Source organism: Sapajus apella, unplaced genomic scaffold, assembly GCF_009761245.1.
Source record: "Sapajus apella isolate SASKATOON/1434 unplaced genomic scaffold, GSC_monkey_1.0 scaffold63, whole genome shotgun sequence".
Lineage (NCBI taxonomy): Eukaryota > Metazoa > Chordata > Mammalia > Primates > Cebidae > Sapajus > Sapajus apella.
Window position 1 is genome coordinate 7765227 of NW_022437003.1, and position 6000 is coordinate 7771226.

General features: G+C 40.1%; 1 protein-coding gene across 1 annotated transcript in view; it reads right to left on the reverse strand.

The window, feature by feature from the left end:
* The window catches only part of STMND1 (stathmin domain containing 1), a 29002-nt gene that overhangs the window by 22579 nt on the left and 423 nt on the right, over positions 1 to 6000 (reverse strand). The gene's annotated exons all lie outside the window — the stretch shown is intronic.

A 6000-nucleotide genomic window follows, 5' to 3' on the forward strand; every position in this document is an offset into this window, starting at 1 on the left:
ATGCTTGTAGTGGGACTTACATAGCTTCTTATCACCATGTTTACACAAAATGGTTAACTCCAGCTAAACCAGTATCAGTTCATTGTGTTGAGGGTTAATTAGTTCTGTGTCTCAGGGCTACATGGGAAATCATGAAAAACCAACCAACCCAACAAGAAAGTAATAAAAACTCAGTGGATCTGAAATAGGAATTGGCACAAGGGGAAAGCCTAAAACCAACGACATGCTTTTCTGTCTCCTTCCATTCGTCTTTCTTCATGGACACAGTTAATGCTCATGCAGACAGTGCAGAGTAAGCAGACCCATGAAAGGAGTCTACATACAACACACAGCATGTAACACGTGTTGCATATGTTATATATATGTGTGTGTGTGTGTGTGTTTTTTGTTTTGTTTTGTTTTTAGGTGGAGTTTCGCTCTTGTTGCCCAGGCTGGAGTGCAATGGTGTAATCTCGGCTCACTGCAACCTCTGCCTCTTGGGTTCAAGCGATTCTCTTGCCTCAGCCTTCCAAGGGATTACAGGCACGCACCACCATGCCCAGCTCATTTTGTAGTTTTAGTAGAGATGGGGTTTCTCCGTGGCGGTCAGGCTGGTCTTGAACTCCTGACCTCAGGTGATCTGCCTACCTCAGCTTCCCAAAGTGCTGAGATTGCAGGCCTGAGCCACTGTGGCTGGCCATGTGTCTGTGTGTGTGTTTTATATGTATATAAAACATGTAACAAAAGAAAAGATTGGGAGGCCAAGGCAGGCAGATCACCTGAGGTTAGGAGTTCGAGACTAGCCTGGTCAACATGAAGAAACCCCGTCTCCAACAAAAGTTAGCCGGGTGTGGGTGGCAGGTGCCTGTAATCCTAGCTACTCAGGAGGCTGAGGCAGGAGAATCACTTGAACCCAAGAGGCGGAGGTTTCAGTAAGCTGAGATCATGCCACTGTACTCTAGCCTGGGTGACAGTGAGACTCCCTCTCCATCTCAAAAAAAAAAAAAAAAAGTAAGAAAGAAAGAAAATGAAGGAGATCCTATCTGATGCTCACAGTACATGCTAAAGGTAAAGATGCACATTATGTAAGTCATGTTGAACACTCTTTTCCTTCTTTCCAAATAAACTACTAGAAGCCAATATCTGCAGTGACAGTAAAACAAGTATTTTCACAGGTTTATTTTGGTTTGCAGATCCATCATTTTTTGAACCTAGAGAAGTACTGAGTTACAAACAAGGTCAGGTTTCGTCATTTCCTAGTGGAGACTCTTGGACTTTTTCCAAATGGAAAAATTTAATGATTTAATAATAGTAACAACAACAATAACAACAACAGCAAAAGTGCCCACATTGGAATTGAGAGCAAATTTGAATATTTTCAGTCTAAACGAGGGCTTTTCACAAAGACTTTCTGTACATTACAACTTGGAATAGATTTAAATACCACAACCTCAGTGACCTCACAACTGTGTTATCGAAGTTACTATAACTACTTGGATTTGGAATCCAGGCCTTAGCAAGGATCTCTACCCATCTGTTCTTATTTAGAGACAGTCTGCCTTTGAGCTCCGCTAGTGACCAAAACCTAAATTGTAGCAGACAAAACACACTCTTTTAGCATGTAACAACATAAACCAGCCTTCAGTTTCCAGAGCAGAAATGGAAGGTTCTTCTCTTTTGAAAACTCAGAATGTCTTTCAAACATCTTACCCATGTGCAACACATTCTGGAAATTTTATTCCAATTTCATAATGAGTGTAGACTTGAGAACAGACATAGTTTAAAGACTAAACATATTTATAAGTTAATTAGATCTATGCCTCTGAGGGATATGGTAGTGTTCTTGTTCTATACATACATGCAGAATTTATTTTTCACACCAATAAGAAGTATACCTGCATTAAGCCTGGGCAACATGGTGAAACTTCTCCACAAACTATCAAAAGTTAGCAAGGTGTGGTGGCTCGTGCCTGTACTCCCAGCTTCTCAGCTGGCTGAGGTGAGAGGCAATCTTGAGCCAGGGGAGGCTGAACCATCATCGCACCACTGCACTTCAACTTGGGTGACAGAGTGAGACCCTGTCTGAAGACGAAGAGGAAGAAAGAAGAAGAAGAAGAGGAGGAAGAAGAAGAAAGAAGAAAGAAAGAAGAAGAGGAGGAGGAGGAGAAGGAGAAGAAGTATACTTGCATTATTATATGGGTAATGGTACTTGGGTACTTGAGGAGGGGAAGGGATGGTGAGCGGAAGATTCTATCTTTTCCTTGGGAAGAAGTTGTAGGTAAGTACAGATTCAATGTGTTTCTACATTTCAATCAACTTTATTTTATACCTCAGTGTCTTGGAGATAAAATTGTTTGTCGATTTTAGGTAGAATTTAAAAGTTGTAAATTATAAGCTAACAGCTATGCAAAGAAATCATCAGCATTCCAAAAAAGGTGTTGCTTTTAACTAGGGACGTGTAGTTTTTTTGTTTTTGTTTGTTTGTTTTTTTTTGTTGTGGGTTATTTGTTTTTTGGTCTGGATATACTACATTTGTTCTATAGCTTTTGGGACACATATTTACCAAACAGCTTGAAGGGAATAATTTGTCAAGGCACCCTGGAGCTAAAACCTTCTTGTCAGATTATTAGCAGATGTATTTTATGAATATACTTGTCTGTAGGCATATAGGAAGAGTTTCTTCAAAATTTGATTTTTTTCCAGTTTACTTCTAATAAGTGTAATTATAAATAGCAACTATCCAAACATTCAGAAATACAATGGCTTAAAAAGTTGGATTTTAAGAAGTAATATACCCCTCTTTACTGACAATCAACTAGAATTTTCTTATCAGGTATTAGGAAAAAACTGTGCAGGGTCTTTGGAGGTCACAGATTCTAATGCAGCCTTTTTTCTTTCGTAACATGCAAGGAATTTTGAGTTATTCATAAGAAGAAAAATATTTCTCCAACTAAGAAAAGTTTCCTATGCTTTTCTTATTATTATGCATTATTTTATTTCTGTAGCTTCTCACCCGTTTAGACTAAAGAAAAAGCAAAGGGGAAGTCTGTATATAGATCTCAAGAAATTTAATTTAGAATATTTTAAAGTCATGTTACTAAGAAATATAAATATTTCATTCAAGCAAACACGTTTATTTCATTTTAAAGATCCTGCTGAACTACTGAACCCTAAGCCTTATGCATTCATGAAAGTTGTAAAAGAAACAATTACTATTCCAATATCTATAGTGTTTAATTAATAATAATCATACCTTTCCCAGATCGGATTTCCAAAGTCAAGTGCTTGGGGCTAGGAAAGAGGGTATATGCAGGAGTTGACTCTCAGTCTATTTTCAGGTTATTTTAAAATTGAATTTCCTCCTTGCAGACTGTCATTAGTCTAGTTATGCTACTAGGAGACAAGAAGACACTAAGGAATCCTGAAACCAGGAGGGACATGCAGTCGCTCAAGAAACATTCATTAGTGCCTGATCTGTATCACGAAATGTAGTGAGAACTGCAGATATAAAGATTAAAAAACAGTTCCTGTCCTCAAGGAGGTAACCGCACAGGATGAAATGCAAACATAGAAACAAATAAATACAATAAAATACCTTGAAATATGATAGGAGAAGGTATAGGATCAACCCTGCTGGCATGGTGGCACAGGTTGGGGGTGGGAGGTTCAGATGGAGTGACCTTGAGTGTCTTGAAAAAAGGGTACACATTTGTTATGTGGCCCAGGAGAGGAAGAAGGAAAAATCTGGAAGGAGAGGAAACAGCAGGTGCAAAGGCATGGAGCGAGGGACAGACTGGGCTTGGGGAACAAGTCCTAAGGTTTGTCTACAGTGTAGGGAGAGACAAGACTAGAGGCGTTAGCAGAAGTCAGCTCCAGGATGGGCTAGGACAGCAGGCTAAGTAAGGATTGAGGATTTTATCTTGTATAATCATTGAAATCACTTATTCTGCATCAGGCACTGGTATGAGCACTTTATGTGTATTAATTCATTTAATCCTTCACAATAACTCTGTACAATAAGTACAGTCATCCCTAGCATTAGTGGGGGATTGGTTCCAGGACCTCCCTTGGATACCAAAACCCATGGATGTTCAAGTTCTTTATAGAAAATGGTGTAGTATTTGCATATAATCCATGCACATGCTTCTGTATACTTAATATCATCTATAGATTACTCATAAATGCCTAAAACAATGTTAATGCTATGTAAATAGCTGTTGTACTGTATGTTTAAGGCACAATAGCAATAAAAAGTCTGTACATGTTCAGTACAGTTTTTTAAATAATATTTTTCATCTATGCTTCCTGTATCCCTGAATGTGGATCCCACAGATACAGAAATCCCACTATGTGTATTATTACTACCCTCATTTTACAAATACAAAAACTGGGGCACAGAGAGGTTAAGTAACTTAACCAAGGTCACATAACAAATAAATAATAAATCTGGAAATCAAATCTAGGTTGTCATACTCTTGACCATTGTTTTCTGTGTCCTACCTAATGGGTTGGGGACTCCTTTTTAACAGAGAACTGAGATAAACAGATTTTATTTTAGAAAGATCCTTCTGGAAGTTATGTGGATGATAAGAGGAGGAGGTCAGGTGGGGAAGGAAGCAGAGAAGGGACCCAGAGAGAGCAGTTAGGAGACTTGTACAAAAATCCAAGCAAGAGGTGATAATTATCCTACCCAGGAAATTTAGGTTGAAACTCAGGAACCCTCCTGGGCCTTGGAGTGGCTTGTCCCAGAAGGCATAGAGTATTTGGCACTTGGAGAGGACTGGTGTTTAGCATTCCCTCCTATGCTAGGCAACACAATTGGTTTCAGCAGTAACCATGAGATGGAACAAATGACAATGGCCAGAAAAGAAACACAAAGAGCAAACATTCCCTACTGTTGAAGTCTTATATGTAATCAGGCCAACAAAAGAAATAAAAAATAAAAGAAAGATTTTATATGAAAAGGGGGACAAGGACAATGTATTAATAGGGTTCCCTTTCACTCTTAAAAGCATGATTTTGATGATAAATTATATGGTAGCCTCATCTTTGGATGTGGCCCCTCTGAAATGGACCCTAGAGGGTTGCCAGCGCTCTCTGTGGAATCTGGAGGGTGGTAAGGATACAAGGAAATCCTGGACCTTGGGCAGGCGTGGCGGCTGACACCAGCCTGGCCAACATAAGGCAACCGCTGTCTCTACTAAAAATACAACGAATTAGCCAGGCGTGGTGGCAGGTGCCTGTAATCCCAGCGATTCAGGAGGCTGAGGCAAGAGAATCGCTTGAATCCCAGGAAGCAGAGGTTGCGGTGAGCAGAGATCCAGCCATTGCACTTGCACTCCAGCCTGGGCAACAAGAGTGAAACTCCATCAAAGAAAGAAAAGAAGAAAGAAAGAAAGAGAGAAGGAGAAAGAGAGAGAGAGAAAGAAAGATCATGGACTTTATTTCTGCCTCAACCAACTCCTCCCTCTAGGTTTCACTCTGGAAAAAATTCCCCATAATGTCTCCAGAAGAATTACAGGGCATGCAACTTTAAAGAATTATGGAAAACAGTACTGGAACAAAACTTTCGAAAACTAAATTCTACCCTCGCCATGCCCTCAAGCTAGCTGTGCAGCCTCAGGCAAGTCATCTACCTTTCTGGGCCTCGTGATTCTCATCTACGAATCGAGAGGACGCAGCTGGATGGGTTCTGAGATCTCTCCCAGCTCTAAGTAACTACAACAGGCCTATTTTCCAGAAGCCTATACTGTAATATATGGCAGTTCCTAGGGACTCCAACCTTCCCTAGAGAATCACGGTCAACCCTAGCCCTGTGCAGAGCACACTGCTCATCCCGTTATTCCTTGCCTCTGCCCTGGGGTGTGACCACCTTCGCAATCTCTTTAAACGCTAAAGACTCTCAAAATTGATCCTAAAGCCATATATCTGTGTCTATACTCTCTATCGATATAGATAGATTTTGATATTTATCCATCCATCTATCTAGTCCTGGTTAACACAGCAGATAAACACGGGCAG